Source organism: Ovis aries, chromosome 4, assembly GCF_016772045.2.
Source record: "Ovis aries strain OAR_USU_Benz2616 breed Rambouillet chromosome 4, ARS-UI_Ramb_v3.0, whole genome shotgun sequence".
Lineage (NCBI taxonomy): Eukaryota > Metazoa > Chordata > Mammalia > Artiodactyla > Bovidae > Ovis > Ovis aries.
The window spans coordinates 82,737,279-82,749,295 of NC_056057.1; the positions used below are offsets into that span (position 1 = coordinate 82,737,279).

The 12,017-nt window shown below is 40.7% G+C and overlaps 1 pseudogene; it reads left to right on the forward strand.

Moving 5' to 3' along the window:
• Nucleotides 1–1,752: 1,752 nt before the first annotated feature.
• LOC105615160 (small ribosomal subunit protein eS26-like) lies at nucleotides 1,753–11,709 on the forward strand (annotated as a pseudogene).
• The last annotated feature ends 308 nt before the right edge of the window (nucleotides 11,710–12,017 follow it).

Consider the following 12,017-nt stretch of genomic DNA (forward strand, 5'->3'; position numbering starts at 1 on the left):
ATACGAGGAATAAGGAAATGTCAAGAGAGTCTCAGAATTACTACCAACGGCCTTGAAGTCAAAACACCCTGCTCAAATGAGAGTTGTCATCTTGTCACTTCACCCTGTTTCACCTTAACTATCTAAATCTGTGGGTCTGCAAAACATAACCATTTAGTGATCTCAGGTCTCATTGCATTACCAGCCTTGTCTTTCAGTTATGGCCTGGGTACTTAAGACAATGAGATTAAAACTTAAATGACTTACTGTTTGGGGGGATTTTTTAATTGGAGTATACAGTTGATTCACACTGTTGTGATAGTTTCCGGTGTATAGCAAAGTGAATCCGGTATACATACATACATTCTTTTTAAGAATTCTTTTTCCTCACAGGTGTTTACAGAGTATTGAGTAGAGTTCCCTGTGCTATATCTTAACTGGCTTTTATTATGGTTGCAAAGAAAAGCTGAGTACTGCGTCGTGGCCACAAGTAGTCACCCCTTTCCAAGTTTATTTGTTCAGTCCATCAGTTTGTTCTTGGTTCTTGAGCACTTGATATCCGCCTTTCATTCATGCTTTAGTGTAAATAATTTTAATTGATTTGACACTAACACTGTATCTGAGTCTGGACTGATCTAAGATAAAATCAGACTTACCTAAAAGAAAGTACAAAAGGTGTTTGCTGAAGGGTAGGTAATCTTGAAATCGGTTCATTTCCTAGGAGACCACACAGTAGGTCCTGCCATGTAGCCAGAAGGATGTGGTAAGCGCATTGGGCAACTGAATAGTAAGGAGCAAGGCGCCTAAAAAACGTTTCTCCTTGGCAGTACTGCTGAATGAATTCAGTATTCCTGAAGCCTAAACTAGTTAGCAAGCAGCTTTTCCCAAAAACTAGGATCAGCCTGCACTATCATCCTACTTTGAAAGCCCTGGAATAATAGAACAAGGAGAGCAAAACAGGTTTATCTAGCGGTTCCTCACATGCAACAAATTTCATTTAAGAATATCATCTTCTATTCTATACTTGCAAAGAAAACTTGTTCCGTAGAAAGTGAGTAGCTTCCAATCTAGGTTGCAAACAGAAAACATGTACTAAAATATTTTTAGTATTATTCTGCCACCCTGTTTGTTTCTGCGAAGATCCATCTTAGGCAGGGGTAGGGGTGAGGGGAAGTGGGGAGAAGACCAAGAAGTGAAGCACTTTGAGGTCCCCAGAGAGAGCTACTCTCATGCTTTGAAATGCTAATGATTAGCAGGGTTCAAACTCCCCAAAAATGAGAAAGACCTTTATATTACAAGTCATATGTTTCTGCAAGCTTGTCTACTTACCTTCATTGTGAAGAGACTTGCAATTGCCACCTGAGGCTATATTTTAGCCTTTTACTATTTGTGTGTTATGTCATATTGTCTATTGGTTTTTAAAAGAGAAAAGGAAGTGGTAAGTTTTTTTTAATTGTTTTCCTTATCTAATAGCTCATATCATACCATTTCAACTGTTATTAAAGTGTGGCCTGAAACTAAAACTTTTTCAATGAATCATGCAATCAAAACTATTTTCATAATAAGACATGATTTGTCTTTATTATACTCATTTTTTCACAAATCCACCATGGAGTTTTCCAGAGGCAACGTGACATGTGATGATACCATCATTCTGATGGCTAATAGAATGTGTGTCATATGTTTTCTAGAATGTTCTTAAGTATTAGGTTTCTGAAATGTGTGAACATTTGAAATATCTGCCCAACTCAGTGAAACTTTTCCAACTGAATAATGGATGATGTTACAAAATCACGAGTTAAAGATTCATTCAAAGTGCAGAACAGACTGATAAGCTTTAATGTAACAGAACAAAAAGTTGATTGATATGATTTCAGATCTCAATTTATAATAAACCTTTAAGAAACTACTGTGGAGTTTTGGTGTAGTATCAAAGAATAACCATAATTATCTAGAAAAGCTATTAAAATACTCCCTCACTTTTCCAACAGTGTATCTTATTCATACTTTTCTACCATAACATATTGCGACAAATTCAACTCTATTAAACCAGTCAAAAAAGAGATCTGTAGAAAGGTAAAACATGAACCCTCTAACAGTTTTTCTTTTATAAAAATAGTTTCTTTCATTTAAATATGTTGTTTTAATATATGATGAAGTCATCTTAAATGAAAAAAATAATTTTTTTGGCCACATGGAGTGGCTTGAGGGATCCTAGTTCTTTGACCAAGGGTCCAGTCAAGGCGCTTGACAGTGAAAGTGTGGAGTCCTAAGCACTGTACTGCCAGGGAATTCCCTAAATGAATATTTTTAAATTGCCTCCATTTTTATTTCTAATAGCAATAGCTATAACTCATATAAACTAAAGCTTTTTTGTGGTGCTCAAAAAAATTTTTAAGTGTAAAGGGATCTTCAGATCAAAACCTTTGAGAAATGTTACATAAAATCATTAAAATTCCAGTTCTTCCATTCATGCTTCTGATGGTACAAACAGTTCACAGACAGGTCATGCACTGTAATTCCAGAATCTTCCTTGTAACTAAGAATTTCTGCAGTGTCTTTCAACATTGCTGCTCCTTTAGACAGGTTGGATGTTTAATTTTCAGTTGGGTTTTTTCTCAGTCTTGAAAACCTTAACCTCTCTTTATTTCATCCTTTATCATAAAGAATACCAAGCTTAGTATTGTTAGAGAAAAGCAAAGCCAAAACAATAAAACTTTTCAATTCAATAGTAAAATCAAATATTGGCTAGTATCTCCTGAATATTTACTGTGTGTCAGGCTTTGTGCTGAGTGCTTTATGTTTATTTTCTCATTTAATTCTCTCAACTGCATCTAAGGGGCACAGTGGTAAAGAATCCACCTGCCAATGCAAGAGACGGGTTCAGTCCCTTGGCAGGGAAGATCCGATGCAGTAGGAAATGGCAATCAGCTCCAGTACTCTTGCCTGGAAAATTCCATGGACAGAGAAGCATGGCAGGCTACAGTCCATGGGGTCTCAAAGAGTCCGGCACAACTAAGCAGCTGAGCGTGCACGCTCGCACCTGCATTTAAAAATAGGATGACCATAGTCAGCCTGCCTGGAGTGGTCCTTGTTTGTGCCACTTGTACAAGCATAATTACTAATACTACCCCCCTTCCAATATGGGGCTTCCCTGGAGGCTCAGATGGTAAAGCATCTGCCTACAATGTGGGAGAACAGGGTTCAATCCCTGGGTTAGGAAGATCCTCTGGAGAAGGAAATGGCAACCCACTCCAGTACTCTTGTCTGGAAAATTCCATGGATGGAGAAGCCTGGTAGGCTACAGTCCATGATATCTGAGAGTCGGACACAACTGAGCAACTTCACTCACTCCAGAATATAAATTTTTCAAGTTGGGACATAAATTATCTGATCACCTTTCCCATAAAAAGTACTATCAACAGTTTACAAATTAGGAAACCAAGGCATAGAGAGACTGAGTGTCTTGCCCAAAGTATACTGCTAGTTAATATGGATCTGGGATCCTAAAGAATAACGAGCTGTTCCACGATAGTGCTCCTGAGATTTATGTTGAACCCGACTATGGTAACATATTCCAGAATAAAAATAACACACAAAATCTTATGATAAAATTTTAAGTTCAGTTTCAGTAGTCAAACACTAATGTGATACTTGTGTTCTTCCCACCCTCATCTTTTACACAGTTCAGAGGCCCACAATTTGCAGAAAAGCAATGATGCTTTAGTGTGTGTGTGCACACGTGTGTGTTGGACGTGGTAGGGGAGCAGTGCTTGCTAGTTCAATAAAGCTGAAGGATACCTATTTATAAAACAGGAATGGTGGGTGAAACTAAGAGGCTTTCCTGATAGGGATTCTCCCTGATCATAAGGAAAGAACACTATTTTTGATGACTGTATAAGTGTGCCTGGCTTAAAACCACACCTCCCAGCACTTCTTGCAGATGAAGGATGTGACCATACTATGCAGTCTTGGCCAATGAAATCTAAGTGGAAGTTGTTGGATGAGATTTCTGAGAATACTTTCTTAAAATGGAAGGCCAGTTTAGCTGATCTTGCCTTTTATTTTCCTTTACAATTGGATCTCAAATGCAATAGTGGAGCTTGAGCAACCATCTTGTAACTACAAAGGAACAAGCACATGTTAAGGATGGCTGGGTTAAGGAAAGAGAAAGACCTGGCTCTCTGAGAACATTTTCAATTCAGTTCAGTTGCTCAATTGTGTCCAACTCATTGCAACCCTATGGACTACAGCACACCAGGCTTCCCTGTCCATCACCAACCCTCAGAGCTTACTCAAACTCATGTCCATTGAGTCAGTGATGCCATCCAACCATCTCATCCTCTGTCGTCCCCTTCTCCTCCTGCCCTCAATTTTTGCCAGCATCAGGGTCTTTTTCAATGAGTTAGTTCTTTGCATGAGGTGGCCACAATACTGCAGCTTCAGCATCAGTCCTTTCAATGAATATTCAGAATTGATTTCCTTATGATTGACTGGTTTGATTTTCTTGTAGTCCAAGGGACTCTCAAGAGTCTTCTCCAACACCACAGTTCAAAAGCATCACTTCTTTGGTGCTCAGTTTTCGTTATGGTCCAATTCTTACACCCTTACATGACTACTGGGAAAACCATAGCTTTGACTAAATGGACCTTTGTTGGCAAGGTAATATCTCTGCTTTTTAGTATGCTATCTAGGTTTGTCATAGCTTTTCTTCCAAGGAGCAAATGTCTTTTAATTTTATGTCTGCAATCACCATCTGCAGTGATTTTGGAGCCCAAGAAAATAAAGTCTGTCACTGTTTCCATTGTTTTCCCATCTATTTGCCATGAAGTGATGGGACCAGAGCCATGATCTTAGTTTTCGGAATGTTGAGTTTTAAGCCAGCTTTTTCACTGTCCTCTTTCACGTTCATCTAGAGGCTCTCATTCCTCCTTGCTTTCTGCCATAAGGGTGGTGTCATCTGCATATCTGAGGTTATTGATATTTGTCCTGGCAATCTTGATTCCCGCTTGTGCTTCATCCAGCCTGGCATTTCACATGATGTACTCTGCATATAGGTTAAATAAGCAGGGTGACAATATATAGCCTTGATGTACTGCTTGCCCGATTTGGAACCAGTCTGCTGTTCCATGTCAAGTTTTACCTGTTGCTTCTTGACCTGCATACAGATTTCTCAGGAGGCAGGTAAGGTGGTCTGGTATTCCCATCTCTTGAAAAATTTACTGTAGTTTGTTGTGATCCACACAAAGGCTTTGGCATAGTCAATAAAGCAGAAGTAGATGTTTTTCTGGAATTCTCTTGCTTTTTCAATGATCCAACAGATGTTGGCAATTTGATCTCTGGTTCCTCTGCCTTTTCTAAATCCAGCTTAAACATCTGGAAGTTCACAGTTCACGTACTGTTGAAGCCTGGCTTAAAGAATTCTGAGCATTACTTTAGTAGTGTGTGATATGAGTGCAATTGTGCAGTAGTTTGAGCATTCTTTGTCTTTGCCTTTCTTTGGGATTGGAATGAAAACTGAACTTTTCCAGTCCTGTGACCACTGCTGAGGTTTCCAAATTTGCTGGCATATTGAGTGCAGCACTTTCACAGCATAATCTTTTAGGATATGAAATAGCTCCAGTAGAATTCCATCACCTCCACTAACTTTGTTCATAGTGATGCTTCCTAAGGCCCACTTGAGTTCACATTCCAGGATGTCTGGCTCTAGGTGAATGATCACACCATCATGGTTATCTGGATCATGAAGATCTTTTTTGTATCATTCTGTGTATTTTTGCCACCTCTTCTTAGCATCTTCTGCTTCTGTTAGGTCCATACCATTTCTGTCCTGTATTGAGCCCATCTTTGCATGAAATGTTCCTTGGTGTCTCTAATTTTCTTGAAGAGATCTCTGGGCTTTCTCATTCTATTGTTTTCCTTATTTCTTTGCATTGGTCACTGAGGAAGGCTTTCTTATCTCTCCTTGCTAGTCTTTGGAACTCTGCATTCAAATGAGTATATCTTTTTCTCCTTTGCCTTTAGCTTCTCTTCTTTTCTCAGCTATTTGTAAGGCCTCCTTAGACAACCATTTTGCCTTTTTGCATTTCTTTTTCTTGGGGATGGTCTTGATCACTGCCTACAGTACAATGTTACGAACCTTCATCCATAGTTCTTCAGGCACTCTATCTGTCAGATCTAATCGCTTAAATCTGTTTGTCACTTCCACTATATAATCATAAGAGATTTGATTTAGGTCATACTGAATGGTCTAGTGGTTTTCCCTACTTTCTTCAATTTAAGTCTGAATTTGGCAATACGGAGTTCATGATCTGAGTCACCATCAGCTCCTGGGCTTGTTTTTGCTGACTGTGTGTAGTTTATCCATCTTTGGCTGCAAAGAATATAATCAATCTGATTTTGGTATTGACCATCTGGTGATGTCCATGTGTAGACTCTTCTCCTGTGTTTTCGAAAGAGACTGTTTGCTATGACCAGTGCATTCTCTTGGCAAAACTCTATTAGCCTTTCACCTGCTTCATTTGTACTGCAAGGCCAAAGTTGCCTGTTCTCCTGGTATCTCTTGACTTCCTACTTGTGGATTTGCCAAATCAACCCTGGACCGATGAAGACATAAAACTGGTAATATGATTATGCCACTATTTTTTCCAATTTCATTACAGATAAACTAAATTCCTAAATATTACAAGGGCTTCCCTGGTGGCTCAGATTGTAAGGAATCTGGCTGCAGTGCAGGAGACCCCTGGGTCAGTGCAGTGATCCCTGGGTCACAACGATGCCCTTGAGAAGGTAATGGCAAGCCACTCCAGTATTCTTGCCTGGAGAATTCCATGGACAGAGGAGCCTGGTGGGCTACAGTCCATGGGGTCGCACAGAGTCAGACATGACAGCACACACACATAAATATTACAATGTGAACCCCATGTTCCCATTCCACTTCAGTGATGGGTATCATTAACGACAGCATTCTTTCCTGCTCATCCTAAACATAGCCTCAGAATCCATCTCAACATAAGTGTCTAAAACCCACATCACCCAGCAGCTCAGGCTTAAGAAGCACATGGGCCAAGTGTGCTTCACCAGAAAGGCAAATGATCATGCAGTGCTTATTCCCAACGAGAGGATTTTGAGGCTACTGTGTCTCCTTTCTTTGAGAGACCAGCATCTTTTTCTCTGCCCTTAGGGCCAGATTTTTGGCACCCCAGACTATGGGGACCCTCACTTGGCTATGCTGTACCCTTCAGTCTCTTTCTGTGAGGGTAAAGCCTTTCCTTCATGTCTATCACCATTCTGGGCTTTCCCATACCTTCAAATTGAGGTGCCTTCCCAGGAATGGAAGTCGAAGGAAAGGAAAGAGTTAGGGGGACACTTTGGAGTCTCTACCAGGGTTTTTGGGATTAAGTTCTCATTCACTTTGAAAGGAACTGGTAACACAGAGGATGTGGGCACAGGGAGTTTTGGGGAACTGTCTGGAGGGAAGGTGAAGTTCAGTGATGCTCCTGATTATAATCCCCACATCATTCATCACTTTGTTCTTAAATAAAGCATGGGACATAGACATACACAAAGCAATATATACCAGAATAAAAGAAAATATAACACAGGACTTCCCTTGTGGTCCAGTGTTAAGACCTCCTACTTCTACTGCAGGGGGCACAGGTTTTATCCATGGTCGGGAACGAAGATCCTGCTGTATGCTGTGTGGCAAAGCCAAAAAAAACTTTTACAAAAGAAAGAAAAGAAAATACAACACGAAATTTGCAATAAAACTTAAGGTCAATTTCACCAGTGAAACTCTGGAGCAATGTGTCACTCCCAAGCTCATCTTTCACACAGTTTCAGAAGCCTAAAATCTCTGAATCAGAAATGATACCAGTAATGAAATTATTTTTTATGCTTGTTCTGAAGCAATTTTTCCTATTTGGAGCATTGCTTGGTCAAAAAATTCAGGATTCACACCCTGACACAAAACTACACATGTGAGTTATGGTGTATTAGTTATGCCTTAGTTATAGAGACAGATGAATACATTGAATTATGTCAAGATTTAGAGGATATGTAATTTACTGGAATCAATATTTTGTTAATGTTTAATTTCACAAGAATACTTATGTACTTTTCAGTTCAGTTCAGTTGCTCAGTCGTGTCCGACTCTTTGAGACCCCGTGAATTGCAGCACGCCAGGCCTCCCTGTCCATCACCAACTCCGGAGTTCACTCAAACTCACGTCCATCCAACCATCTCATCCTCTGTCATCCCCTTCTCCTACTGCGCCCAATCCCTCCCAGCATCAGAGTCTTTTCCAATGAGTCAGCTCTTCTCATGAGGTGGCCAAAGTATTGGAGTTTCAGCCCCAGCATCATTCCTTTCATAGAAATCCCAGGACTGATCTCCTTTAGAATGGACTGGTTGGATCTCCTTGCAGTCCAAGGGACTCTCAAGAGTCTTCTCCAACACCACAGTTCAAAAGCATCAATTCTTTGGCACTCAGCTTTCTTCACAATCCAACTCTCATATCCATACATGACCACAGGAAAAACCATAGCCTTGACTAGACGGACCTTTGTTGGCAACGTAATGTCTCTGCTTCTGAATATGCTATCTAGGTTGGTCATAACTTTCCTTCCAAGGAGTAAGCGTCTTTTAATTTCATGACTGCAGTCACCATCTGCAGTGATTTTGGAGCCCAAAATATAAAGTCTGACACTGTTTCCACTGTTTCCCCATCTATTTCCCATGAAGTGATGGGACCAGATGCCATGGTCTTCGTTTTCTGAATGTTGAGCTTGAAGCCAACTTTTTCACTCTCCTCTTTCACTTTCATCAAGAGGCTCTTTAGTTCCTCTTCACTTTCTGCCATAAGGGTGGTGTCATCTGCATATCTGAGGTTATTGATATTTCTCCTGGCAATCTTGATTCCAGCTTGTGCTTCTTCCAGCCCAGCATTTCTCATCATGTACTCTGCATAGAAGTTAAATAAGCAGGGTGACAATACCAGTCTGTTGTTCCATGTTCAGTTCTAGCTGTTGCTTCCTGATCTGCATATAGGTTTCTCAAGAGGCAGGTCAGGTGGTCTGGTATTCCCATCTCTTTCAGAATTTTCCACAGTTTATTGTGATCCACACAGTCAAAGGTTTTGGCATAGTCAATAAAGCAGAAATAGATGTTTTTCTGGAACTCTCTTGCTTTCTCCACGATCCAGCAGATGTTGGCATTTGATCTCTGGTTCCTCTGCCTTTTCTAAAACCAGCTTGAACATCTGGAAGTTCACAGTTCACGTATTGCTGAAGCCTGGCTTCGAGAATTTTGAGCATTACTTTACCAGCGTGTGAGATGAGTACAATTGTGCAGTAGTTTGAGCATTCTTTGGCATTGCCTTTCTTTAGGAGATAGATATTAAGGAATATTTGGAAGTATGACTACAGAACAATACTTTAAATTTCTAATTACACCTACTAAGACTTGACAGAGAAAGCATAAACAAGTAAGCCATTTATGTAGTGTTCAAAGTTCTCATTAATAAGGTCATTATAGCCTTAAAATACACTATTGGTGATATATATCAAAGGAAATAACTTCTACTAGAACTTTTTAACTGACCATATGAATCTTATTTTGTGTTCATAGTACTGCAATAAAATTATTAGAATCTAGTAAAATTGTTAGGATCAATTGATTCATCTTTATATTTATGATCAGATGATTTTCAACAAGGGTGCCAAGACAATTTGATGGGGAAGAATAGTCCATTCAACAAATGGTTATGATGAAGATGATTATTGTTGATTGATGAAAACAACTGTTCAGCCCCTCTCCATTTCCCTTTTCCCTCCATTTCCCAAAAGTGTTGCTTGAACAACTTGATAGCCACATGCAAAAGAATGAAGCTGACCCCAACCTCATGCAATATACAGAAATTAGCTCAAAATGGATCAGAAGCCTAATATAAGAGCTAAAATAAAAAACTCTGAGAAGTGAACATAGTGTTAGTCATAGTGTTAGTCACTCAGTCATGCCAGACTCTTTGCGACCCCATGGACTGCAGCCCACCAGGCTCCTCTGTCCGTGAGATTTTCCAGGCGAGGATACTGGAGTGGGTTGCCATTTCCTTCTCCAGGGGATCTTCCCAACCCAGGAATCTAACCTGGGTCACCTGCATTGCAGGCAGATTCTTTACCGAGTGAGCTACAAGGGAAGCCCCTATATTTCTTTGAGCCCCTTATTTTGGAGGGGGTGGCAAGAATACTGGAGTGGGTTGCCATTCCCTTCTCCAGGAGATCTTTCCGACCTAGTGATTGAACCTGGGTCTCGCACTGTAGGCAGACGGTTTCCCGTCTGAGCCACCAGGGAAGTAAACATAGGAATAAATATTTGCAACCTTGGGTTACACAAAACCTCAGATGAGAACTCAAAAGCACAAACGACAAAAGGAAAAATAGATGAATTGGACTTATCAAAATTAAAAAAGCTTGTGTTGCTTCAAATGGCACCATCAAGAAAATAAAAAAGACAGCACGTATATCTTTACAAAATTTTTATACAGTAAGGGATTGTATGTAGGATATATAAAGAACTTCTGCAACTCAACAATGGAAAGATAAATAGCCCAATTTTAAAATGGTTAAAGGATCTGAATAGCTATTTCTCAAAAGAAGACATACAAATTGCTACAAAAGAAAGTTGAAATAATGCTCAATAACATTTAGCCGTTAAGGAAATTTGGGCTTTCCAGGTGGCTCAGTGGTAAAGAATCTGCCTGCCAGGAAGGTGATGAGGGTTCTATCCCTGGGTCAGGAAGATCCCCTGGAGAAGGAAATGGCAACCCAATCCAGTATTCTTGCCTGGGAAATCCCGTGGACAGAGAAGACTGGCGGGCTACAGTTCGTGGGGTCGCAAAGAGTCGGACACAACTTAGCAACTAAACAAACAACAACAACAACAACAAAAAAAAATTAAGAAAATTCATATAAAAAAACACAATGAGATACCACTTTAAAACACCAGGATGGACACTCTTTCCTTCCTGCTTCCAAGAAAAGAAGGAATAATGGTCGTGCCAGAAAGGGCCGAGGCTACACGCAGCCTGTTCACTGCACTAACTGTGCCTGATGCGTGCCTGAGGATAGGCCAGTAAGAAGTTCGTCATTCAGAACATCTTAGAGGCCACAACTGTCAGGGACACTTCTGAAGCGAGTGTTTTCAATGCCTATGTGCGTTCCAAGCTGTATGTGAAGCTACCTTACTGTGTGAGTTGTGCCATTCACAGCAAGGCAGTTAGGAATCCTGGGGAAGCCAGAAAGGACTCCCCACATCAATTTAGACTTGCGCGTGCTGCCCCACGTGCTCCACCACAGCCCTTGTAAAGAGGCAAGTCCTTAAAGACTGAAGAAATACTGTCTGAAAAGACAATAAAATGGAAAATATACTATGAGAAAAACAAAACAGGGTGGCTATAATCAATAGACAAGTTTTGGAAAACAGCACCAAACTGCAATATACTGAGACTTCTGCTTAAAACTCTTCAGTTGCTCGCAACTGCATCCCAACTACATCTGGGAAAAAGTGCTAACACCATCAGAAGTTCACATTACTCTGAATGATTAGAGTCCCACTTATAGTTCCAGACTTATCTGCTCAAACTCTGCACTTTAGTCATCTGGAGCTTCTCTTCAGTTCTTTGAAAGTCCTTTCATCTCTCAATGCTTGGCCTTCACATGGGCTGGTCATGTGAAACACTTACCCCCGCCCCCCCCCCACTTCCTACCCCTCAGTTCAGTTCAGTCGCTCAGTCGTGTCCAACTCTTTGCGACCCCATGAATCGCAGCACGCCAGGCCTCCCTGTCCATCACCAACTCCCAGAGTTCACTCAGACTCACGTCCATCGAGTCAGTGATGCCATCCAGCCATCTCATCCTCTGTCGTCCCCTTCTCCTCCTGCCCTCAATCCCTCCCAGCATCAGAGTCTTTTCCAATGAGTCAGCTCTTCACATGAAGTGGCCAAATACTGGAGCTTCAGCTTTAGCATCATTCCTTCCAAA